This window comes from Triturus cristatus, chromosome 3_1, assembly GCF_964204655.1.
Source record: "Triturus cristatus chromosome 3_1, aTriCri1.1, whole genome shotgun sequence".
NCBI lineage: Eukaryota > Metazoa > Chordata > Amphibia > Caudata > Salamandridae > Triturus > Triturus cristatus.
Genome location: NC_140583.1, coordinates 33,794,308 through 33,821,090, shown reverse-complemented (window position 1 = coordinate 33,821,090; position 26,783 = coordinate 33,794,308). Strand labels below are relative to the sequence as shown.

The 26,783-nt window shown below is 47.9% G+C and overlaps 1 protein-coding gene across 2 annotated transcripts in view; it reads left to right on the top strand.

The window, feature by feature from the left end:
• LARGE2 (LARGE xylosyl- and glucuronyltransferase 2) overlaps window positions 1-26,783 on the top strand; it is a 305,710-nt gene that overhangs the window by 207,527 nt on the left and 71,400 nt on the right. The window lies entirely within an intron of this gene.

The following is a 26,783-nucleotide window of genomic DNA, read 5'->3' as shown; positions in this document are numbered from 1 at the left end:
TCTGTGAGTTCTTTCATTGGGCTCCAGGGGCTTGAGTGTGTACTGGGCAGTATCTGTGAGGCCTTTCATTGGGCTCCAGGGGCCTGAGTGTGTACTGGGAAGTATCTGTGAGGCCTTTCATTGGGCTCCAGGGGCCTGAGTGTCTACTGGGCAGTATCTGTGAGGCCTTTCATTGGGCTCCAGGGGTCTGAGTGTCTACTGGGCAGTACTGGGCAGTATCTGTGAGGCCTTTCATTGGGCTCCAGGGTCCTGAGTGTGTACTGGGCAGTATCTGTGAGGCCTTTCATTGGGCTCCAGGGGCCTGAGTGTTTACTGGGAAGTATCTGTGTGGCCTTTCATTGGGCTCCAGGGGCCTAAGTGTTTACTGGGAAGTATCTGTGAGGCCTTTCATTGGGCCCCAGGGGCCTGCACTATGTTCTGGGCAGTATCTGTGAGGCCTTTCATTCGGCTCCAGGGGCCTGCACTATGTACTGGGCAGTATCTGTGAGGCCTTTCATTGGGCTCCAGGGGCCTGCAGTGTGTACTGGGCAGTATCTGGGCGCCGTGTCATTGGGCTCCAGTGGCCTTCACTGTGTACTGGGCAGTATCTGTAAGGCCTTTCATTGGGCTCCAGGGGCCTGAGTGTGTACTGGGCAGTATCTGTGAGGCCTTTCATTGGACCCCAGGGGCCTGAGTGTGTACTAGGCAGTATCTGTGAGGCCTTTCATTGGGCTCCAGAGGCCTGAGTGTGTATGGGCAGTATCTGCGAGACCTTTCATTGGGCACCAGGGGCCTGAGTGTGTACTGGGCAGTATTTGTGAGGCCTTTCATTGGGCTCCAGGGGCCTGCACTATGTACTGGGCAGTATATGTGAGGCCTTTCATTCAGCTCCAGGGGCCTGCAGTGTGTACTGCGCAGTATCTGGGCGGCGTGTCATTGGGCTCCAGTGGCCTTCATTGTGTACTGGGCAGTATCTGTGAGGCCTTTCATTGGGCTCCAGGGGCCTGAGTGTTTACTGGGAAGTATCTGCAAGCCTTTTATTGGGCCCCAGAGGCCTGCACTATGTACTGGGCAGTATCTGTGAGGCCTTTCATTGGGCTCCAGGGGCCCGCAGTGTGTACTGGGCAGTATCTGGGCGGCGTGTCATTGGGCTCCAGGGGCCTGAGTATGTACTGGGCAGTATCTGTGAGGCCTTTCATTGGGCTCCAGGGGCCTGAGTGTTTACTGGGAAGTATCTGTGAGGCCTTTCATTGGGATCTAGGGGCCTGAGTGTGTACTGGGCAGTATCTGCGAGGCCTTTCATTGGGCTCCTTGGGCCTGAGTGTGTACTGAGCAGTATCTGTGAGGCCTTTCAATGGGCTCCAGGGGCCCTCAGTGTGTACTGGGCAGTATCTGCGAGGCCTTTCATTGGGCTCCAGGGGCCTGAGTGTGTACTGGGCAGTATCCGTGAGGCCTTTCATTGGGCTCCAGGTGCCTGCACTATGTCCTGGGCAGTATCTGTGAGGCCTTTCATTGGGCTCCAGGGGCCTGCAGTGTGTACTGGGCAGTATCTGGGCGGCGTGTCATTGGGCTCCAGTGGCCTTCATTGTGTACTGGGAAGTATCTGTGAGGCCTTTCAATGGGCTCCAGGGGCCCTCAGTGTGTACTGGGCAGTATCTGTGAGGCCTTTCATTGGGCTCCAGGGGCCTGAGTGTTTACTGGGCAGTATCTGCAAGGCCTTTCATTGGGCTCCAGGGGCCTGCACTATGTACTGGGCAGTATCTGTGAGGCCTTTCATTGGGCTCCAGGGGCCCGCAGTGTGTACTGGGCAGTATCTGTGAGGCCTTTCATTGGGCTCCAGGGGCCCGCAGTGTGTACTGGGCAGTATCTGTGAGGCCTTTCATTGGGCTCCAGGGGCCCGCAGTGTGTACTGGGCAGTATCTGTGAGGCCTTTCATTGGGCTCCAGGGGCCTGAGTGTGCACCCGGCAGTAACTGTGAGGCCTTTCATTGGGCTCCAGGGGCCCGCAGTGTGTACTGGGCAGTATCTGTGAGGCCTTTCATTGGGCTCCAGGGGCCCGCAGTGTGTACTGGGAAGTATCTGCAAGGCCTTTCATTGGGCTCCAGGGGCCTGAGTGTTTACTGGGCAGTATCCGGGCATCGTGTCATTGGGCTCCAGGGGCCTGAGTGTTTAGTGGGAAGTATCTGTGAGGCCTTTCATTGGGCTCCAGGGGCCTGAGTGTTTACTGGGAAGTATCTGCAAGCCTTTTATTGGGCCCCAGAGGCCTGCACTATGTACTGGGCAGTATCTGTGAGGCCTTTCATTGGGCTCCAGGGGCCCGCAGTGTGTACTGGGCAGTATCTGGGCGGCGTGTCATTGGGCTCCAGGGGCCTGAGTATGTACTGGGCAGTATCTGTGAGGCCTTTCATTGGGCTCCAGGGGCCTGAGTGTTTACTGGGAAGTATCTGCGAGGCCTTTCATTGGGCTCCTTGGGCCTGAGTGTGTACTGAGCAGTATCTGTGAGGCCTTTCAATGGGCTCCAGGGGCCCTCAGTGTGTACTGGGCAGTATCTGCGAGGCCTTTCATTGGGCTCCAGGGGCCTGAGTGTGTACTGGGCAGTATCCGTGAGGCCTTTCATTAGGCTCCAGGTGCCTGCACTATGTCCTGGGCAGTATCTGTGAGGCCTTTCATTGGGCTCCAGGGGCCTGCAGTGTGTACTGGGCAGTATCTGGGCGGCGTGTCATTGGGCTCCAGTGGCCTTCATTGTGTACTGGGCAGTATCTGTGAGGCCTTTCATTGGGCTCCAGGGGCCTGAGTGTTTACTGGGCAGTATCTGCAAGGCCTTTCATTGGGCTCCAGGGGCCTGCACTATGTACTGGGCAGTATCTGTGAGGCCTTTCATTGGGCTCCAGGGGCCCGCAGTGTGTACTGGGCAGTATCTGTGAGGCCTTTCATTGGGCTCCAGGGGCCCGCAGTGTGTACTGGGCAGTATCTTTGAGGCCTTTTATTGGGCTCCAGATGCCTGAGTGTGCACCCGGCAGTATCTGTGACGCCTTTCATTGTGCTCCAGGGGCCTGCACTATGTACTGGGAAGTATCTGTGAGGCCTTTCATTAGGCTCCAGGGGCCTGCAGTGTGTACTGGGCAGTATCTGGGCGGCGTGTCATTGGGCTCCAGGGGCCTTCACTGTGTACTGGGCAGTATCTGCGAGGCCTTTCATTGGGCTCCAGGGGCCTGCACTATGTACTGGGCAGTATCTGTGAGGCCTTTCATTGGGCTCCAGGGCCCGCAGTGTGTACTGGGCAGTAACTGTGAGGCCTTTCATTGGGCTCCAGGGGCCCGCAGTGTGTACTGGGCAGTATCTGTGAGGCCTTTCATTGGGCTCCAGGGGCCCGCAGTGTGTACTGGGAAGTATCTGCAAGGCCTTTCATTGGGCTCCAGGGGCCTGAGTGTTTACTGGGCAGTATCCGGGCATCGTGTCATTGGGCTCCAGGGGCCTGAGTGTTTAGTGGAAAGTATCTGTGAGGCCTTTCATTGGGCTCCAGGGGCCTGCACTATGTACTGGGCAGTATCTGTGAGGCCTTTCATTGGGCTCCAGGGGCCCGTAGTGTGTACTGGGCAGTATCTGTGAGGCCTTTCATTGGGCTCCAGGGGCCTGAGTGTGTACTGGGCAGTATCTGCGAGGCCTTTCATCGGGCTCCAGGGGCCTGAATGTGTACTGGGCAGTATCTGTGAGGCCTTTCATTGGGCCCCATGGGCCTGCAGTTTGTACTGGGCAGTATCTGGGCGGCGTGTAATTGGGCTCCAGTGGCTTTCACTGTGTACTGGGCAGTATCTGTGAGGTTGGGGTACACTTTGTCTTTACCCACATGGACTGAATGTTGGGGTACACTTTGCCTCTGCCCACATGTACTTAAGGTTGGGGTGGGGTTACAGTTTCTTTGCCCTTGCCCAGTGGCCCCTTATTCGATGCTGGTCGGAGAAGTAAATGCCTGCACCACCTCCAGGGGTCTATAAGATGTCGAATATTTGGGAAACAGCCGAGACAGCGGAGGAATGATGTGCTCAACAAGCATTGGAAGAACCAAAAGGGCGCATCTTTATAAAGTGAGCGCCGCGCAGTTGGCTTAGCCAATGTTTATCTTCAAAGAATTGTTTAAAAATGTAAAAGAAGAAAACAATATATACAAATACTGGAGCAAAGCTAACATATATCTAATGGTATTTCATAACTGTGCATTGAATTCAGTGCGTTCATCCTTTATAAAAGTCATGATTTATTTATCAAATACTTTTCACTCTGGAAACTCCGAACAGAGCTTCCAAAGTATCGGAATGTAATCGGAAGCCCTTGCAATGGTTGAATGAACTCGCCACGGGATTCGGACGATCGGTCTTGTGCAATGGCCAGTGAGCCGATGGCTAGACCTCCAGCAGAAGTGTCATGCCAAGTACACCTTCTGCCCCAGACGCCAGCTGAGAGGGTGTGGCAGATGGACCCCTCTCCCAGCACCTTTTAAAGTCTTTGAGTGAAGCATATGCTACCATGCGCTGTAGCTCAGCTACAATTTGGGACACTCCTCAAAAGATGAACATGCCGAGCTTCAAACCTGCTTCAGCTCCCGGAGGGCACCGAGACTGCTGTGCCGAGATGACGATGGCGAGCAGGGAGTGCCAAAGGGGTACCTGGTCAAGCCAGATGGAGTGCCTGAACACCCCTGCCCAGGGGCACTAGCGGTAAATGACACGACCACCACCGACACTGCCGTAAACGTGAACCTAGAAATAGGGAGGCGCGGGAGTCTGGGGACGGGGTTGAGATGCAAAGGGTGTAGGTCATTGTGTAAATGGAGTGCTTTGTGTGTGTGTTTAGGTATGTTTCTGTGTCGTGTTTTTGTCTGCGTGTGTATGTCTGGAGATTTTGTGTGAATGTATGTGTGTACAGAGTGTGTGTATTTACAAATGAAGTGTTTGTGTGTGCATGTATGTATGGAGAGTTTGTGTGAATGTATGTGTACAGTGTGTGTATTTACAAATGAAGTGTTTGTGTGTGTGTGTGTGTGTGCATGTATGTATGGAGAGTTTGTGTGAATGTCTGTGTGTACAGTGTGTATTTACAAATGAAGTGTTTGTGCATGTATGTATGGAGCGTTTGTGTGAATGTCTGTGTGTACAGTGTGTGTATTTACAAATGAAGTGTTTGTGTGTGTGCATGTATGCATGGAGTGTTTTTGCTTGTGGGTGTAGATGGCGATGCAGGGAGTGTTTTTGGATTAGTGTGTGTAGACGCGTACAAGTGTGTTTTGGAGGTAAATGGGAAGCATTGTGGGCAGCTCACTGTCTGGCCCTGTGCACCAGGGCTTGTGCTGCACTGCGTTTAGTGCACGTCCTGGCACACGATGCACTCACGGGTTATGTGGCACCCTTGCTGTGGCCAGGCCCAAGCCCACTGAGGTCAGTGTAGTGGTCCATATGTTGCTACCTTCAGGGTGTCCGAGAGTTTCTACCGATCGTAGCAGTGCGCCTGGAAGTGGGCCTCAAGGCAGTGAATACTGTGGCATGGCAAATGTGGAAGGCACAGGAAGGCCCGAGGATGAAGAGACCAATCCTAACCCCTCCACCAGCATCTATCGACAGCGAACATTCTTGGAATAGCACACACCTTCCCCCTTACTGAACAGCAACAACAAATGACGGTGTGTACATAAAGCCACAAGGTTACAGATTGCAATGAACCAAATTACACATATTCAGGTAGATCAGCAGGCGTCCTTCAGACCCGCCGACTCTTCCTGTGCCTACAGGCGCATCAAAAGAGCGACCAGCATCCTTTGCGGATTGTCCTGAGGACTCCTTTGTAGACTTTAGTCCAGACTCCGGAAGATAAAACTTTGCAATTGTCCCAAGATTCCCTATACTGTGATCTTCCGTGTTACCAGCATTTGTATTCCATTGTTTTTCACTTTCAAAAGTTGACCATATCTGGATACCCCACCTCCTCCCTCAGATTCTTGATCTTGACTCCATCGCCCACATGTACACCAGTAACTATAACAGCCTTATCACAATTTTCTTTAAAAAAAAAAAATAATAATAATTTCCCCACTCTTTACTTTCTACTCCGGACATGAACTTTTGTCCTGACAATCTTTGTATTCACCCAAATCGGACACGGGTCACAGTTGGCAGGCCTGCGGTTAAACAACTCAAAAGGCAAAACCCCAGTGGTGGAATGCGGGGTCATCCTATATAACCTCACTTTGTTTCTCATCTCCTCCATTCAATTCCAACTACAGGCAAGCGAGTGTTGTAAAGGTTCCTTCAACACCCTATTAAAGTGTTCAATCATACCATAGGACTCAGGGTGATATAATGCCGTCCTTTTATGCATAATACCTCATGCTCAAAAACTCCTCCATTGCTCCAGAGATGAATTGAACAGTGGTATCGGACAACAAAGAAGGAATATAGACCACTCTCCCAAAAGGATCGTCAAGAAACCTGTTGACATCCCGGGTTTCCACAGAATTCACTAGTTTAATCTCCAGACACGATACATGCCCCTGCAGCTTATCACATACCTGTCCAATGAAGAGATTGTTATTGGACCCAAAATAGCCCCTGCAATGTCCACCCATGGTCCTAATAACCGTTCGTTCTAAACCATAGACTGGCTTCCGCGTTTCAATCCGTTGTCACACCCGGCACAATATGAACAATTTCTCACTGCCCTTTCAAGCCTCAAATCCATAAATGGTCCCCAATATCCCTATTTGATCCTCTCCTTGGTCATGCCCAAATGACTTTCATAGGCCGCATCAACCAAACATTGCCTCGACTCCATCGCCTCTCTTGAGGGCAAGTTCATCTTCCACATTCCAATAACATTTGATGATCTCCTCTCTGTCGCTCTTGGACTTCCAACCCTTCTTCACCATATCAATCGCACCCAACCTCCCTGTTCACCCTTCCTCCTGTATGATTCCACCAGTAACCACATGCAGCCACATGCTCCTCATCGGAGTCATCGTCAAAAAATTCACTTTTAACATTATCCTCCTCCTGTTGCTCATTGCACAACCTAGAAAATCAATCTGCAACCGAATTACCAACCCCGGGGATATAAGACACCGTAAAACTGTATTCCTGCAAAGTCAGAGCCCACCTTCGTATCCTACTAGACACAACATCCAAACCCTCCTTGTTAGAAATGTATTTTTAGTGGGTTGCGGTCAGTTTTAACTTTGAAATGGCTACCCCACAAACACTTCAAGTTCCTCACTGCTCAAAACACAGCCAAAGACTTCCTTTTCAGAGATGGAATAATTCACTTCCGCTCCCTTTAGACCACATGGAGTAAAGTCGTCTTCATTTGTCTCTCAAATCTCTGCAGAAGAACTGCTTCAAAGCCTTTGGAGCTTGCACCCGCCATTAAAAGAGTTTCCCCACTTGTCTCAAAGCTGCTCAGATTGGATGCCGCACTCAAACATTCCTTGATGCCATTAAATTCATTTTCGCAACCTTGGCTCCTTAAAAATTCTGTGCCTTTCTTTAACTAGCATAAGACACACAGATGATGGATCGGTTTCGGGGCATCACCCCTAATCAGCCAGGATAGCTTGAATCCAGTAGCACAGTAAGCCCAGGACCCACGTCTGGGCATACCCGGCGCACTTAGGGTGCGAAAGCAAAAGAGACACGCGCTGGACTGTTCCCATAAGGCACAGGTTCAAGACTGATTTGCAGATGGCTGGGTCTAAGCTGTGGTGGCATGGTGAGCAAAAGAATGATGGATTTAACCCAGATCTATTTGCTGGGGGTGAATGTTTGATTTGCGCTGCATTCCGTCCATCATCTGTGTGTCTTTTGCTTTCTCGCCCTAAGTGCACCGGGTATGCCCAGACGTGGGTCCTGGGCTCACTGTGCCACTGGATTCAAGCTAGCCTAGCTGATGAGGGGTGATGCACCGAAACCGGTCACAGGATGCTTATTTCTGGGCCAGGGAGGTCCTGGCTTGGCAGTTCGGGCTTGACTGTTCCCATGAGGCTCGGGGTCAAGACTGATTTGCATATGGCTGGGTCTAAACTGGGGTGGCATGGGGAGCAAAAGAAAGATGGATTTAACTCCGATCTATTGACTGGGGTGAATGTTTGCTTTGCTCTGTATTTCGTCCATCATCTGTGTGTCTTTTGCTTTCTTTAATAGCTGTCTAATCTCAATACATTTCTCAGCAAAATGTGGAACAAATTTGCTGTAATACTCTGCTATGCCCAAACATTTCAACAATTTGCCCTTACTTTGTGGCTTGGGCGTTTTCTTCATGGCGCTCACCAGTTCCTCTCTGGGTTGTTTACCCCCCTACGTCAGCTTTAAGGGTAAGCCCACTAGCACTCAAATCTTTTTAATACCTGGTGCAGTCTCCCATCATGTTCCCTCAAGCTCTTGCCATACACTAATGCATCATCCTGGTACGTCAAAATATTCTCCATGGCTCTTTGGAAAACTGACGAGGCAGAGATCAGACCAAAAGGCATCATCACACATGTGTATGTACCAAAAGGAGTAACAAACTATGTACTTTCTTGCAAACGTGGATGTAGCCTAATCTGGTGGTGTGCAGACGATAAGTGCAGATAAACCAACTCCCTTTTCTATCAGTTTATTGATTTCACACTTCATGGCATCTTTCACCATCACGGGTATTTTCTTACCTTACCCGCCGTGGATTGTTATTCTGACCTGATTTTTTTTTTATTTACATAATTCCTTATACAGCCCAAGTCCTTTCATAAAACCTTATGGGAAGTTCTTGTGATATGATGTGCTACCAGAACTCTTTCACATTCCATTAACCTAACAGAAGCATCCTCATTAGGGTCAAGAAACATAAACAAATCTCCTTGATGGAACCAACTTATGATGGAGTACCCTTTAATGGATTCATAGATCTCCACCATATCCTTATGGGCAAATGTCCAGTTAAAATCATTTCACAGCTTTTCTAAGTTCTCTTAAAGAAAACTTTGGGCATCAAAGTTATTTTCGTCCCAGAATCGAACAACATTTGGATAGAAACACCACTCGCGAGAACACTCTCGAACGGCCCTTCTCCCTTTTCTCTTTTATCTGAAGAACCCGCTTCTCACAATCGTTCTCATAAGGATATTCCACTCTGCTCACTTTCTTTTTATCATTGTCTGACCCACAACAGTTTGAGAAATGATCCTTTTGTCCGCACTTCTCAATAATAGCTTTCCAAACCTACATTCTTTAAAGGTAGCCATAAGGCCAGCATTTTCTCATCTGAAGCACTTGCCCTGAAATATCTTGACATTTTTTGATTCATGTTTAACTAGGTTCTTTGTTCTAACGACATGCGCTCTTTCATGGTTTCCTCTATCGTGGTGTACCGTGTCTTTATTTAAAACCTCTACACACGCTTGTAAATGTTCACGTTTTCACAATGGAGATATCCTACAACAAAGGTTTATCTTTCTACCACAAGCTTTCCCTAACTTTATCTAAATACATTTCAACATAAACTGGTCCCTCAAGCGCTTGTGGAAGCTAACTTCCGTAGCTCAGCAATATGTTCTTCAACAGACTCCCCAAACCCTTGCATTCTTTTACTAGAATGATATCGCTCCAAAACAGAACTCATTTTAGGCAGAGAATGTAAATCTAATTTCATCTTCTTAAAAATGAGTTGCATCATCAGGAGAGATATCTGGAAGGTGCCCATGTACCGCTTGACACTCTGGGCCTAAACAACGAATTAATAAAGACATTTTGCGTTCAGCACTAAGAGATGTCCCACATACTCTGGCATAATGATTAAAACTATTTTCCATTTTTGCCACTGACTAGGAGTCTTGCCAGGCTGAGAAAGAAAAACAGTAACGTTTTGCATATTGAATGCACACATTGAAATGTGGAAATAAATGTGACTGAAATGCACTCCTATACACTTAAACGCGGTAGAGATTAAATATATTAGAAAAAACTAAAATTATTAGATGCCCCGGTATTTTACACTGATAACCGAGGGATTCCTCCAGACACTCCTATTTGATTAAATATCCGAGAAATCCACTGTACTTGCAAAAGGAAGTTAAAGGAAAAAAACAGGGGAAGAAAAAGAATCCGCTTTCCAGTGTCCCCTCGGTGCGTTACTCAGACTTATCTTATTGTCCAAAAGTTATTAGAAGCCAGGGTAGGCCATTCTTTCCTTCAGAGAGCCGCGCTGCGTGACAAGTACTGAGGAAAGAGTCGGAGGAGCTTCCCAATTCAAAATGGCCTTGTAACTCCGCCCATCTTACTCTAGACTCTCTTCTGCATTTCCCCCTTTACTTGACTCACCCTTTTTCTTTTTTTCTTCTTTCCCTTGGTTCGGTCCTCCTGGCTAGAGTAGTATGTTAGAGAATGTTGGCAGTTGGTGATGTGAGACGTTTCCTGTGGGACACGTCTGAGCTATGTATCCCTGAGGTACTTCAACTGTGAAATAAAGAAGATTGCTTTACTTTAATTTTTATTCCAGTGTGTTATATCCTGCAAATGCTAATGCAATGCCATTCTACCACCAGTGGAATGTTAAGGTGATGATGCTGTCAGAATGTTGGGAATTGGCAGTGAGTAATGACAGTTGACTGGGCTGAGCTGCCTGCTGGCTGCTCCTGGTGGGGTCTCCCTCTGGACCTGAACAGATCCTCATCTGGTCCTCTTTTTATCTACCTGTGATCTTGTACCAACTCCCAATAAACCTACATAAATCATCACTACTGAGTGGACCTGATTACTACACAGTGTCTACTTTACAACAGGCCACTAAATGGAGAAATCCGTGTCAACAAAATCCAGATTGATAAAATGCCGGGCAGGTGCAGCAACAAGCGTTAAGACCTTCCCAAGCTATGATGGTCGCTATGCGACAGAATCATGTTACGCGCAGGGGTGTGCAGGAAGGACCGCTTGGGACCAAAAGCTCGTGCTCGCGCCCCACAGAGTAACTAATCACGCTGGAAAGAAGCAACGTCTGGTATCCAGGCACGCGCGCCAAAGGATCATGCTGGATAATGGCGGGAGGAGGGAGCCCAAGCACTGACCTGAAAGCAGAGGGTTAACCACCCCAAAATGGCGAATCCCAAGACCGTTAGGTGGCAGGGGTCCCAAAGAAGTGAAGATGTTGGAAGGGCTCAGGAATTCCAGAGAAGCTGAGTCAACTTTTTATTGAGATGAAGATATAAACCTTAACCCCATCCCTCAGCAACAGTCAGCAGCTCTCTCCTGCTTCCAGCTCCGCTGACCCTACGTATTCTATACCCTTAGCAACGGAAGCTTCACAACTAACACTCTTAGAATACCACGGCACACCTTCCCGAAAGCTAGGAAGGAGTGTGGATCTGCAACAGGTTCTTGTACGTTGTTAGGTTATTTGCCACTGAAGACATTAACAAATTTGAGATTTCTGGTTTTGCTTCGTGGCTTTTGGCCAAAGTCAAATCTGAAGCATTAGCGGGCGGTGAACAGGGTCATTCAGTAGAGTTTTAAGAAAGGGTGAAACTGGCGTTGATGTCCTTGGAGTACTGAAAAACACAAAGCCTGTTTGTCATTATTGTCGTATTCATCAGGCAGTAGAAGACATGGCTTGAAAAATGATCTGTCAAGTTGACTATCTTTACTTCGAATTCTTTCGGTTAGTTGTCATCGACCCATAAGGTTTCTTGTCGCACAGGAATCCTGTTGAGCAGCTCAAACCCATACGTAATGAGTATTTACCCAACATAGTCAACGTATATAGTTGCCAATGTCTGTCATAGCGGCAGGTTTAAGAGGAAGTGAAAGGGAAAACTATGTGAACTCCTCCTTAACCTATATAGAAACCAAGTGATGTGACACATGGAGTGAAGCAGCCTCCTCTCATGTGCCTTGCAGTGTTTTGCTTTGTCTTTAAGGAGCTAGGCTAGATCTGTGAGAAATCTTTGCACCAGGACATAAGAGCGAGAGACACACAATTGGGAGGCATGGGCTAGTTCACCGTGAATATTTAAGTTGCTGTTCTTATTTCTATAGTAATCTTCTATATTCTACATGTGCTGTTCCAATGTGGGTTCCACTTCTAGATGGTGTTTGGGTTCTGCTGGGAAAGTTGCTGCTGATCCCTCAGATTGCCTGGATGCTGTTCTGGTCGTGGACTTCCTTATCATAAATAAACTGCGTTTCTTGAATATTCACTGCTTGGATGTGTGACAACATGCTACATTTTGGCGACCAGCTTTTTTTAAGGAGGCCACCAACAATCACTGCCAACGTGACGGTCACTGCCAACATGACGGACCCAACCAGATTTATATTTGTATAGCTGCCTTGTTTGTGGACTCCGCAAAGTGGACTGCTGTTTCGACTCTGCCAAAGCAAGGATGCTCACCAGAGCTGGGAACATTTTAAAAACTGCAGTGCCTAATTTAATCACTTTAAGGGGCTCACGCATCTCTGGCGGCTCCTCGCTCGAGCTTACACCGCGCTCCTAATGCTCTCGGGAGGGCCTTGCACGAGGGTGCCTCGCACTTGGTGTTCCTAATGCTTGTGGTGTTGTGGGCCTCAGGCCCAGATACTGCAGAAATCACGACACAGACACTAGGTATGTGGTTAGTTAACTGGCCACGAGCACGTCCACCTGGGACCTTTTATAAGCAGGGTCACGTCACTCGTGACACCTGTGATAGATGGGTGTGGGGTGCTTGTGTGTCCACTCCCACGACGGAGTGGCTGACTACCTAAGTGTCTGCTGAGAGACTACATTCTTCCCAAACTTTATTCAAAATAAAACAAAGTCCAACTTCTGGAAACAAACTATTCACATAGGACACCACACAGTCTCTTGGTCCAGAGAGGCAGTCTGCGGGACACTAGTGGACAGGTGCAGCTGGGATCACCCGAGCATCTCGGAGCACGTCCATAATTTAACCAGAGTCTACTAGGCACGAATGATACGTCGATGGAGTCAGGTTTCCTCGTCAGCCTGTCCGTCAGATCAATGTCCTCTCACACACTGCTGGATGAACTTGTGTGCTCTGGCGGTGATGCTGTTGGTGTCTGTCAACTAAACGATGGTGCATCAGGAGCCTCCGTGGAGTCCTGCTGCAGAGTCTTCGCTTGAGGTGTATGGGCACTACAATGACCAATCGGCCATGGCTGAAATGGCGTTGATGATGTTATCCTCTAAGGCTGCGGTGTCTCCCATTACCCTGTCAGTGTAGCCACTTCTCGACCATCTCTCGTGCGAGAATCCCTGGGTGCAGGAATGTTCTTGAGGCCCTTGTGCGGGGCTGCAACAATACTGTGTGGACTATGCAGGGCTGCTTGTGGGCCACCTGGGGGCCGCTGCAGGAACAGTGACCGGATCAGACTATGTTGTTCGGGCAACTGCCTGCGTGTGTGATTTAATGGCTGGTAGGCTTGCCAACAGGACACAGGGGCACATGGACTGTTGGATAGCCCTTGGACACTAGGTCTCTTGTTTCGATGGGGGTGCCACAGTCTCTTGGATCTTCTGCAGGTGCAAGGTTCCCCCCTGTGACGCTGTCGCTCCTTGGTTGGATGGGGTGGTGCACATGGCAGTGATGTTGTGGTTGCCATTAGAACTGGACAACAGGTAGTGATGACTTGCTGGGAGAGAGGATGTCTGGAGGGACTTTACAGCCACGTATTTTTGTCTTGCTGGGGCTGTTCTTCACCCGTGGCCTCTGTGGTCAGGAGCAGGGATGCTGTCCAACTTAGACTGCCGATGGTTGCGAATAGATGGTCGCACTGGGAAGCATTTTTTTAAGGGCAGGCAATGGTCTCTGGGAACACTGCCTGCTCTTAAAAAATATTTTCCCACATACTCACAAAAGGGAAGGGGTCCCCTGGGACCCTTTCCCCTTTGCGACTGGTTTACCACCTACTTGAAGTAGGTGGTAAACTGCAAGTGTTTTGCTGCCGCAAATGTGGCCGCAAAACATCAGTACATAGCATGTTGACTCGCTATTAGTAAGGAGTGCCCCTTCCTAATAGCGAGAGTCGCAAATGCTATTTTGCGAGTCAGTGACTAGCAAAATAGCATTTGTACATGCTATTACCCTTTTTTGTGGCTGCAAACGGGAGGCTCTCCCGCTTGCATTCGCAAAAAAGGATCGTACATCTGGCCCTCAGCTACTAAGGGTGACAAATATAAGTATAGAAAGATTTGAAGTTAAATTAGATGAGAACCTGCTGAAAAAGACCAGGTGCTGATCTATTGTGCTGGGAGGCTAGCCGTAAGTAAATGTATTTCAGTATCCCAAGTGTGAATTAATTTCCTCATCATTGTTAATCCCTTCAGGGAAGATAGAACCTGCCCTCAAAATGAAATCTGAGTCTATCCTCCTGAGGGCGGAGGCGTGGTCACCGCCTCTGGGATGTTTACGTTCTGTATCTAGACCAAAAAATGTGGCTTTGGTCCAGTCACTCTGATGTGTTTCTTGGAAGTGTTTAGCAGTGCCGTAAGAACGATCGTTGTTGCGAATTGCCCTCCAATGCTCCAGTATGCGTTTCTTTACTGGGAAGGTGGTTGAACTAATGTACCATTCGCCGCAAGGACAAATGATAGCATATACTACAAAATCAGCGTTGCAGTTGATTAGCTTAGGGATCCGCCATTTCTGGTTGTGCGTGACAGTGTCACCTCCTTGACTTTGCCGCTATGCTTACAGGCTTTGCAACATCTGCATGTGTAGAACCCTTTGTTCTGTCCTAACCAATTGGTCTTTGAGGTGCAAGGTGACTTTGTACTAGCATGTCTTTGAGGGGAGACATTCTTCTGAAAAGTGATGGAGGGAGTCTGCCCTACAAATCCTTTCAAGATGGGATCTAGTTTTAAAATATCCCATCTTTGTTTGAGAATTCTCCTTAAGTTACCTGCTTGGCTGATATACTTGGTGATGAATCCGAAGGGATTTTCTCTTGTTCTTTTTTTACTAATTTTCTTCCGATGGTTTATACAGAGCTTGAGCTCTACTGATCTGGGAGACTCTCCGCTCTGCCATTTGTAGTGCTTTAGCAGGATAGTTTCTGACTTTGAGTCGCTCGGTCATACCTTTTTTGGGTATTTTCATAGTACTCCTCAGAACTGCAGTTTCTTCTGGACCTTAGCAATTCACAGAAGGGGATACTCCACTTTAAGTTGGGTAAGTGGCACCTTTCAGCATGCAAAATTGAGTTCCCGCAGTGTTCTTTCCATATAATTCTGATGTTAGAATACCATCAGTGGCATTAAGTTTAAGATCAAGGAAAACTATGCAACTTTGTCTTTTTTGTACGGTAAACCTGAGGTTCAGTTTGTTCTGATTGAGTTTTTAAAAAAACTCATCCAAGTCTCTTTTCTGACCATCCCAAACAAAGAAAATGTGCAATATATCTTAACCGTATACTGACATTGTTGGTCCATTTTTCGAGTTCATTGTTCCAGAATACATACTTTTCCAACCAGCCTACCAGTAGATTGGCGTAGCTGGGGGCAAAGCAAGTACCCATGGAAGTTCCTTGTATTTGTCTGTAGTGCTGGTTCAAAAGAAAGACATTTTCAGGAAGGCAAATCTCAATCATTTGTAAGGTCATATGGGTGTGTTCTAACTGGTGAATTCTTCTGGTTTGTAGAAAGTGTTTGCAAGCCATCATAATGTCTTATGCTAGTATGTAGACTGTCTACGTCTAGTGTTATGAACCAAGAGTTGTTGCCCCAAAATACACTTTCAATTTTCTGCAAGAAATCTTTAGTGTCCCTGACATATGAACTTAACGTTTTTACAAAGGGAAACAAAAAATGATCAAAATAAACAGAAGTGGTTTCAAAAATGCTGTTCTTAGATGACACAATAGGACGCCCTGGTGGTCCAGTGGGGTTCTTACAAATCTCGGGTAGAAGGTGAAGTGTGGGTGTTACTGGTGTCTCATTTTTTAGAAATTGAAACTAGTCCCAACTAAGTAATTGTTGTTCATGCTAGTTAGGCAGCATGTTTGTGTATCTCTCCTTTTGTGTCTTTGTGTATGTTGGATCAACCCTTGCGTAATAGGTTTTGTCATTCAATTGGCGAAGTGCTTTGTTGACATAACTGCTTCTTTGCCACAGAACAATGTTGCCTCCTTTATCAGAAGGTTTGATAACCACGTTGTCCTCTTTTTGTAAGGCATTGACTGCTTCCCATTGTTCTTTGGATAGGGTTCTGCTCTTGCATGGTTGCTGTGATAAGGACAGTATATCATGTGTTACCATGTCATTGAAAATGCCTATATTGTCTCTGGCTATTTGAGGGACATATTTGGAGGGTGTTCTGAACTTGGTATCTCCTGCCTCCCCTGTGTCAAGGTTGGTATCTCTTTACGGATATGGGTGTCAAAGGGGTCCCCGCCCAGATTGGGTGTGTCTATCTCTACTGATGTATATACGTTTTTTTCAGCCCTTTGTGTTGTTGCAGGTCCTTAGTGCGGTACTGGGAACCAGCAGCTAGGTGGCTCTGCCGTTGCAATAGGAAACTGCTGCAGCTTTGCTGATGCTACAGGCCTCGTGTGTTGGACATGCTGGTGCAGGGTTTCGATCAGTGGGGCACTCGTGATCCTGTAGGTGGGCCACTGTGATAGATCTGCACTTACTGGCTGCGGCCAGGAGGTGGCTGTCTGGAGCACGTACTGGTCTCAGGGCCCGTCCATGTTTTTATACCGTGTTTGAGCATGGGGGCAGCTTCAAGGCACCTTGCTCCTGATTCTGGTTATGGCTGTCATTGCAGGCCGTGGGAGTCTGTCCTCTGACTGCAGGCCTTGATGTTTGCTGGGGATGCCGGTGCGGTGTGCGACTGGCAGGTGGCGCTGCCGCAACTGTCACCATGCCACCTTTCTTGGTCCTCTGGGCCTTAAAGCTCCAGCGGCGTGGGACGGTCTCCTCCTTCCTTCTGGCAGTACAGATGGTGGGCGGTCTCCTCAGCCAGAGGTGAGTCCATGCTGTGCTGGGCAATCGCCTGAGGGCACCTCAGCTCCCTGGTCTCCTTTTTCGTCACTGCCGGGGGTGGGGGGAGACTGGCAGTACAGGGGGGGAAATGCCAGTGCCGAGCTTGCCGGAATAGTGAAGTGGTGCTTCATTCAGTGCTAGTGCTGCGCTTTCTTCAGTGTTGACACGGCTCTTCCTTCTTTGCCTGCAAATTCCGGGGTTGCCGTTGGCAGTACTGCGTCCTGCTTAGGGGTGGCAGTGTTGCTCTGTCACCGCAAGGTGAAGGTCATAAGGCTCCTTAATTGCGACAGTGACATCCTGAGCACGACAGCGGGCTTACTGCACGTATATGGGGGGACTCTCGCTCTCACTGGGATCAGACAGCTGCTGCAACGCTCCTCGTTGTGGGGGGTTCTCGTCCTCTTCATTTTTAGGTCTCGCCTGAGCGCTAGCGCATGCGCTAGCTCAGGTGAGACCTTTAGTAACGGGGTTTTCAAAGTGCTAACAGACGGCCTAACGCTTGCGTTCACGCACGCAGCCGCCATCACTGCTGCGCGTGCACCACTCACATGCTTCGCGATCACTTTCGCTTTGATCGCGATCACTTTCGTGGCCACGCGGCCGTTAGTTTTACGGCCGCGCGGCCATTGCTTGTTTAGCTTAAAACGAAGCGCTGTTATCAGCATAGGAGCGTGGTGCCCCCGCTGGGATCACTTGAAGACCTCTGGAAGAGAGGGAGTGAGCGCAAAAGCAGTCACACACTCCCTCCTTATTACTGCATTAAATACAACAATCACTATCGCGCACATGCTCGGATATCACCAGTATGAGCCCCTGCGACAACTGCCTCTGTATCGCGTGCCACAGTAAAAATGCAAAGCTTCCACGGTTTCCCGGGCGTCGAGTTGCGGACCAATAGACGGTCGTAAAAGGTTGTCACCTGATGCCTGTCTGGAGCGGAAGTTGTCAACATGGCGGCGGTCTAGAAGCTGTTGTGAATTGCAAGCTCGGGCAAGATTCAATGAAACAAGAACCCTTCACCCAGGAAACATCTCAGTGGTTGAGAAGGGGATGCTCTGCCTCGCTTGTCCTAGCCATGTCCGTGCAGGGGGCAGAGACGCGACACGTCCGAGACCTGCAGCTTGAAGAGCCGCCCGACAGCTGGAGCAGCTACAGCAGCAGCGAGTCTGAATAAGAGTAGATCCTCATTCCGCTCACCATGACTTTTAACACCCACACGCCACTGCTGAAGTCCATCCTTGCACATCGTTTGATCCCTTGACCCTTTACCTGCAGCATAGTACCCCAATCCACTTCAACCAGCAGAAGTTAGGTAATTATGACCATGTGTAATTGTTTTGAATACTTTAGGTAATTATAGGACAGATGGAATCTCTCTGCTTATTTCAACACATTCTGAGCTACAGAATTTTGTTTTTAGATCTGATTTGTCCTAAACTAATTCTAATATCTTTTTGCAATAAAAATCAAACTGCTTTTTAGGATGTTTAATTTTACACTCCATATTCTACTTCTGTCCTTCCTGTCTGCAAACATCTTATGTCTTCCATGTGAAAGAGCAACACACCAAGTATGCAGGAAGGGTGGTGGTGTCTATATATTATAAGGAATAAACTAGACCCTCCTGTACATTATAAGTATATTACAAGTCCCTGAGGAGTTCCATGATCCAGTAAATGAACTCCGCCTTCTGCCTTGTTCCTCTGTAAGACAAGGAACTTCGCGGAGACTTACAGTATCTTTATAATGCATGACAGGGTTTGCTTTATCCCATATACATGTTATCATCTCTGGGTTCAAGTGACATGTATGACATTCATAAACCACTAGGCCTCTGGATCTCTGATTTATAAATGTCATCAAACTCCTTGATGGCTATATAGGCCAATTTTACAGTTACCTGGTATGTATTTTTTTTATATATTACATGTTTGAGTGTTTTTATTGCACAAAATGCAGTGGTACAAAAAACATTTGACCGAGAACAATGAAATACGGAAAACATTTTATGATTGCCTTTGAAGTAGGGAATTTATCATCCTAGCAACAGCCCCCAAACCACTCTGCAGCACTTTAGCATTGCCAGGGCTGCCCTGATAATGCAAGCAAATCTATGCAGCAATGTTATCTAAATTATGCTGCATATTCTCTGTCAATATTATTTTTATCCATTTGAGATGGAAACAACATATTTGGTGATGTCTGAAAGTTATGTGGCAAATTATATGGCAAGTGAAGTAAATCCATAATTATGTGGTAAACACTGCAGCAACATAATCACCTAAATCTACGGACTCTCTCTATTGCCCATTGCTTTAATACCATTTTATTCAAGAAAGGTAAACAAAACATAAACTTTATGATTTGTATCGGTGTCCATTGTTAGTAGCACTTTGTAGAAAACAGCCTTTTCAAATTAAATGCCCCATAATAAATGTAATATAAAAATACATAACCAGTACCATGCTTAATATGGTACGATTTTGCCATCTCGGGGTGCAGGTGACATCTATAAACCACTCGGCCTTTAGCCTCATCGTATATGGTGACTCCAAAACCCCTCGATGGCAACATTGGTCCATATTACACAGTTAACTGTTTTGTATTCTTTGTCTTTATAGCACTCAGTTCCCACACGTTTCCCTTGTCTGTGCCCTGTGAATTATAGGTTGTGCTATTGCCATATTTAATGCATTCTATTCCTCAACCTCAGAAGCATGGAAGGCTGAGTTGGCGTTGTTGGAACTGCAGGCCTCCCAGATGACTGGCGCAGAGTTCTTAACTTGGCTGTACATTTGCTTGAGTTACAAGTACTACCAGGACTTGATATTGCAGTGGTGGATCAACATTTGCTAACATTGTTTCAAAGCTGTCACTGAAAAAGGGCCAGACCAGAGATTACATGCAGCCCTGGTTAAACAGTTTGTACCAGCCTAACATGGCAATTGTGCTGGCCGAATACCAGGCTGATGTGGGCATTTGCATTTCCCCGTTATTTGTTTGGACGTGCCGCAGTTTTTTACATCATTACACTATCTACATTTTTATGTATGCTTAGCTTGGCCAATTGGGTATAGCCAATTTAATATAGACATTTTTAGGGTCGGGGTACTAGGGCTGTGGTCTGGTTAGCAGTCTAAACCCAGCAGCACCAGCTAAAACAAGCATTGGCATAGCCAATACGTCTCGCCTTTGGGACCTTATAAGTGTTTAGCCATGCAACACTTGATGTTGTTGCACCAAGGATATTGTGCTGCATAACTAAATACTTGTAAGGTCCCAAAAGCGAGACCTACTGGCTATGCCAATGCTTGTTACTGGAACTGATGGGGGTAGGAGATGGCAAGTCTCCATTCACTCTTCCTTGAAGGCAGTGCCAACCCCGATCCCCTCCGCAGGGTAGGTGGTAGCGGTTGTATGAGGGGGGTTATCCTTTGCCGTCATAAGAGGCCGCAGGCAGCACGGTGTGGTAATTTTGCGTACTCTGGCTCCTGTACTCTCCGGAGGAAAGTTGGAGGGTCTTTCAGCAGGCACGCGGGGTCAGACCCACCTCGTGCCATTGTGGTGTTGGTGGCCGTAGGCCCATATGCTGCTGAAATCACGACGCAGACACTAGGTATGTGTTTAGTAAACTGGCCATGAGCATGTGCACCCAGGCCCTTTTATTAGAATTGTCACGTCACTCGTGACACCTGTGATGGATTGGTGTGGGGTGCATGTGTGTCCACTCCCACGAGGAAGTGACTGGCTACCTACCTAAGTGTCTGCTGAGATACTAGAATGTGTCCAGCATGACAGTACAACACTGTACCCCTTCACAGTATTATCAACATGCTTGATGGGACCTTGCGCATTGTGTTCCTATCACGGTACCTCTTCGCAGTATTCTCAACCTGCTCTACGGGGTCTCGCGCATACTGTTTCCATAAGTACTCACCGCTGGAAGCTCATGTTTTCCCTCCAGGCGCTCACTGCCTGACACTTGCCTCTTCCCATGAAGCAATGGAACAGTGTGTGATGTCACACACTTGCGGACATTTTTATTTAGGGCAGTTTCCATTCTATTATATACACCTCGTGGGGATACATCCTGCGGCGTTTTTTGATTGAGACAACCTCAGTGTTGACTCCTACGGACAGCCTTGTTATAATTTTTAACTATATCTTATTGAATACTTTTTCCTTGTGAAATGTACTGACCATCTCTCCTTGTTTTTGCTCTCTAAGCAATTTTATTACTTTACGTTCTTTAAAGTGGATTCTTCTCAAAGGTAACTTCGTCTTCAGACTGCTGTTTGCTTTCGCTTTCCTCAGTCTTTCAGGTTTGAGTATGGGATTCGAGCATCTGCATGGTACCAATTGTGAGTGAATTTACGCTGCGCAGCTAAATAGTACAATTGAAAGTGCGCAACACCAAGTCCCCCACACTCCTACGGGAGCACAGGGTATCCCAGCCAATGAGAGGGCATCTTACCAGCCCAGATGAGTCTCTAGAGTCATCCCCTCAGTGAGGCAGAAAAAGAATTCGTAAGTGGGATGGACATGTTTAAAAAAGATAAAATAACCAGGGAAGGACCACCATTGTGATATGACCCGCCGTTGAAGCTGGATCCACCAGTTTACCTGGGAAGTCAGTTTAACTATGGCCGGGCCGTACTTAGTCGTATCAAACGCTCCTTGTCACGGTGCAGGAACACTCCTAGATACTTGACCAGACAGTCACACCAGGCCGGGGGGAACTCACTCTGCACTGGCTCGATGGCTTCCACAAGGGAGAACCATTCGGACTTTGTCCAATGGATATGTAGGCCAGAAAAGCCCCCGAATCGAACATCCTTGTGGAGGATCGGAGGCAGGCTAACAGCGGGGTGATGTGCAAATATTAAAATATCCGCATACAGCTGCAGTCGCAGGGGGGCAGGTTTAAACTGTAAACCAGGATGCAGAGGTTTCTTCTCGAGATGCCGCAGCAGGGGGGTCTTGCAATAATGAAAAGCAATGGGCTAGGAGCATCCCCGCGGGTCCCGCTAGTAACCGCAGACGGTGCTGTGAGTGAGCCGTTGGCCCGGATCCTGGCCACCGGTTTGGAATCCAAGAGCTCAGTTAGTGACGTAAAACCACACGGCACACCCAGTTTGAGAAGTGTAGCATGTAGGTAAGGGTACTCCAAAGAGTCAAAGGCCTTTTCAGCATCCAACAGGGCCACCGCAGCAGGGACATCGGGGGAGATTCTGTGAAGCAACGAGAAGACCGCGCGCAGGTTCAAGGATGTGGAGTAGTGCGGGCTGAAACCCTGATTTATACAGAGTACCCCAAACAACGCTTGCTAGTTCTTGGAAGTGTTCTGAATATTCTTAAAGACAAAGGGATGAGTGTAAACTCTTTACAGCGAAAGTGGATTACTTGGGACGCACCAGATCATCAGAGGGAATTTGCTCAAACGGTTTCAATCTTGAAGCCATGCAGACAGCTCGTCCACCTTCAGACAGAGATACCCTCTGCTCATTCTTAGGGTTGTGGGAATCTTCCGCTAGTTTGGTACCAAGGTACACTCTGGAGGTTCAACGTTTAAGATCTCTCCTCAAGAAAGGCCTCATATTTGATTGGTCGTCATTGAAGCTCCCGCCTTACCACCCTTTGGAGCTGGAAGGAGATGTGCTACTTGTGTTGATGCCAGCATGCATGGTTTGGGGGCGCTGTTTGGCCAAACGGTGAATGTGAAAGAGCGTACAGTGACGTGTGCTTCCAGGTCGCTCAAAACTCCAGAAATGAACCCCCGCGCTATTGGGAGAGAGGTGTTCGCATGTGTACGGGCTGTTCAGAAATGTAAATCTTAGGTTTGCGGAACAAGTTTCGATATCTTTACTGATCATAAACCTTTGGTTTATTGACTGAGTGCCAATGGTCATGGTAACGCATCTGCCCGATTAATCAGACTTTTATCTAAGCTTCAGGAGTATGACATCATAGTAAAGTATGTACAAAGTGGAAAACATCTCGGAGCTGACTGCCTGTCAAGAATGCCTCTCAAAGCGAGTTGTTGGGAGGATGTTGACAACAATGATCCAGGGTGTGTTGTGGCGCTTGTTGATGCAGTGATTGTCTGTTATAAGACGTTTTCGGAATCCGATTGGCCGAATGCTGCTGCTTCTCAAACAAGTAATGAAATATGTCAGGAAAGGCTGGCCTCGTAGCCGGTGTTTGGCAGTAATCTTCGAGCGTATGGGCTTGTAGCCTCTGATCTTATGTGACGGTGGTATTTTGTTAAGACAACACTGGTTTATTCCACCGGTTACCTTGCAAGCAGGCCTTCTTCTAATTGCTCGCAGTGGACATTGGGTGTTTCATCTCCGTGTTAAGTGACGTCCGTTTTACTGGTGGCCGAGTATGGCTATCGAAGGGTGAACATTGGTGGAAGTTTCCCTGAGTGCTTGGCCTCAGATAAGCCCTGAAAGTACAAGAGAGACCATTATGACCGGTACGTCTTCCTGAAGGGCCTTGGGAGAACGTGCCTCTAGGTGTTTCAGGTCCTTGTTGGTTGTGATGGGGGATTCCTATTCTAAAGGGATTCCTTATTCTTTTGTTGATCCTGCCTCCACAAATGCTTTGAGATTCTTAGGGAACGTGTTATGGTGGAAGGTCCACCAGAGTATATTGTGACTGATAATGGGACACACTTTTCTTCTCATGAGATGCCTGATTTTTTGGCCTCGCTTAATTTGGAGCACCTGCAAGTAACGCTTGATAGCCCAGCCTATAATGACCGAGCTGTAAGGGGTGATCGTACCCTGAAAGAGGAGCTATAAACAGGTTTGTCTGCTGGCTTATGTGTAGGTAAGTATCGTAAAGAGGTAATTTTACTACACCACACTCTACTACTGGGATAACCTCTTTTGTTGTTGAGGGGCAGGAATTCCAACATATCTCCTCCCTTTTTTTTTTTTGCAGAGGTTTATATAGCGCGAACTTGACCCGAATTGGGTATCGGAGCACTTTACATAGCACCAGTTACGTTACATGAGGACACATTCATTTTTGTTAGGCACGGGGAGATTACGTGATTTGGCCAGAGTCGCAGGATGTTCAGCGTCATTGCCGAGACTCGAACCCAGTTACCCAGATTCGAGGTCGACTGACCTAGCCGTTAGGACAATTCCTCTCCCCATTTGAGTTCTTCAGTCTCACACAAAGCGGATGACTTGGGTCTGGATGATAAGAAATTGAGATCTGATGTTTATGATTAACAGGAGAAAAGTAAAATGCATTGACCGGCCCTCTCCTGCGTTGACGTGCCCACTCATGCCCAGTCGTGCCCTCTCCTGCATTGACGTGCCCTCTCCTGCGTTGACGTGCCCACTCATGCCCTCTCCTGCGTTGACGTGCCCTCTCCTGCGTTGACGTGCCCACTCATGCCCTGTCGTGCCCTCTCCTGCGTTGACGTGCCCTCTCCTGCGTTGACGTGCCCTCTCCTGCGTTGACGTGCCCTCTCCTGCGTTGACGTGCCCTCTCCTGCGTTGACATGCCCTCTCCTGCGTTGACGTGCCCACTCATGCCCTGTCGTGCCCTCTCCTGCGTTGACGTGCCCTCTCCTGCGTTGACGTGCCCTCTCCTGCGTTGACGTGCCCTCTCCTGCGTTGACGTGCCCACTCATGCCCTGTCGTGCCCTCTCCTGCGTTGACGTGCCCACTCATGCCCTGTCGTGCCCTCTCCTGCGTTGACGTGCCCTCTCCTGCGTTGACGTGCCCACTCATGCCCTGTCGTGCCCTCTCCTGCGTTGACGTGCCCTCTCCTGCGTTGACGTGCCCTCTCCTGCGTTGACATGCCCTCTCCTGCGTTGACGTGCCCACTCATGCCCTCTCCTGCCCTCTCCTGCGTTGACGTGCCCTCTCCTGCGTTGACGTGCCCTCTCCTGCGTTGACGTGCCCTCTCCTGTGTTGACGTGCCCACTCATGCCCTGTCGTGCCCTCTCCTGCGTTGACGTGCCCTCTCCTGCGTTGACGTGCCCTCTCCTACGTTGACGTGCCCACTCATGCTCTGTCGTGCCCTCTCCTGCGTTGACGTGCCCTCTCCTGCATTGACGTGCCCTCTCCTGCGTTGACATGCCCTCTCCTGCGTTGACGTGCCCACTCATGCCCTGTCGTACCCTCTCCTGCGTTGTCGTCCCCTCTTCTGCATTATCAAACACTCCAAGGCGTTTGGTTTTATCCCAGGGAATATGAGGTGGGGGTCACCTGGCACTGGGTAGCCTCATGTGTAACTCTGTCATTGATGATAAACTTTTTTTTTTTTTTATAAGGACAGGTAATAGTTGTAGATATTCTTAAAAAATGAAATGTTAATATTACTGCGTCGAAATACTGTCAATAATCCAGTCGTTTTGAAGGATCCATTTATTGTCTGTTCCAGTGTTGGGTTTCCAATGTTTTAAACTCCCAAACGATAGGAAAGCTCTTGTAAGACACTGGGATAAAAAGTCTGGACTTCTATTTTTCAGTAGCCCACCCTGGGGCGTGTGGTGGTCCAGAGAGTCCGGGACATTGTAGTAGACGCAGGCCACACTTTTCTCCATTTAAGGGATGAACCCGCACAAGGGTGTCTTGCGAAGGTGTGCTGGGAAAGTGTTGATGTCGTAGTTTGTGGCCATTCCTTGAAAGTTGACAAACTGATTATTATGCAGTTTTTTAAAGGGTGACGTAAACCTGGGAGTAGAGGGAGCTTCTGGCCACCGGGAGCCTGCGGCCACGGGGAACGCGCGACCACTTAACTTAAAGGGGGCGTGGTTAGGCAGGATGGTTGGCGTTTTGTTGAGGAGTCCGTCGGAGTAGTACAGCCGAGAAAAGTTTTCCAGTAGTCCCATTCAAGAGACGCCAAGAGTACCTAGAAATAGGGAGCGCAAAAAGTCTACTAGCGCTGAAGACCCTAAAAAGAACAGATGAAATCCAGGTCGGCAATGTTAAAATAATACACAGATTTTAAAGTAGACAACGAAACGAAAGGGTATCAAAGATTTTAAGAAAAACAATATATGAGAACAAGGAATCCTTGCATGACTTGTGTATTTCCCGAGTGGTAACCGCAGCCAATGTTGCATCTCGCAACCTAAAATAGAAGGCGCTCCAAGTAGAACGATATGAAATAAGGAATTGATTTCATGGTAACCATACAGTGCCGTTAGGAGAGTTACATGTAGTCTTGAAAAAGATGGATGTATAATTGAGCCATCGAAACGCGTCAACGCTTCAATTGCATAATCTGTGGAACAAGCGTATCCTGCAGATAAACACGGCGCATCCAGGATTAGCGGAATAAGTTGTCTCAGCGGATATGCTCCTTTATGACAAAATATACTGTCTGGGTGTCTCTCTTTAGTATTTGTGTGAGTATTGTGCATGTTCTTCGTATATGAAATCTTTTATTTGTATCACTGTGATGTGTATGGTGTTTCTATGACACAGTGAGAATATGGGATGTTTTTAAAACAAATGAATAAATGAAATATTTTTGATATATGTTGTTTGTGGTTCATATATAGTGGTGTTGCTCTTGTATATGGGCATGATAAAGTGTGAAAGGAGAGTGCAATGCTAAGGTGACAGGAGAGAGTTGCTACTGGGTACCGAAGCTTTCCAGTCAATGAACCAATAGAACTTTCTACCAAGGGATAATTCTTTTCACTGTTTAACAGTACCCCAATCCCTGGGTTTGGCAGAAGGGGTCCCTCTCTTTTTGTTTTTTATTTTTATAAATGGGGTAGCCACATTCCTGTTTTGGCTGATTGAGCCCACCAGCGAAAACATAACACTATGCAAA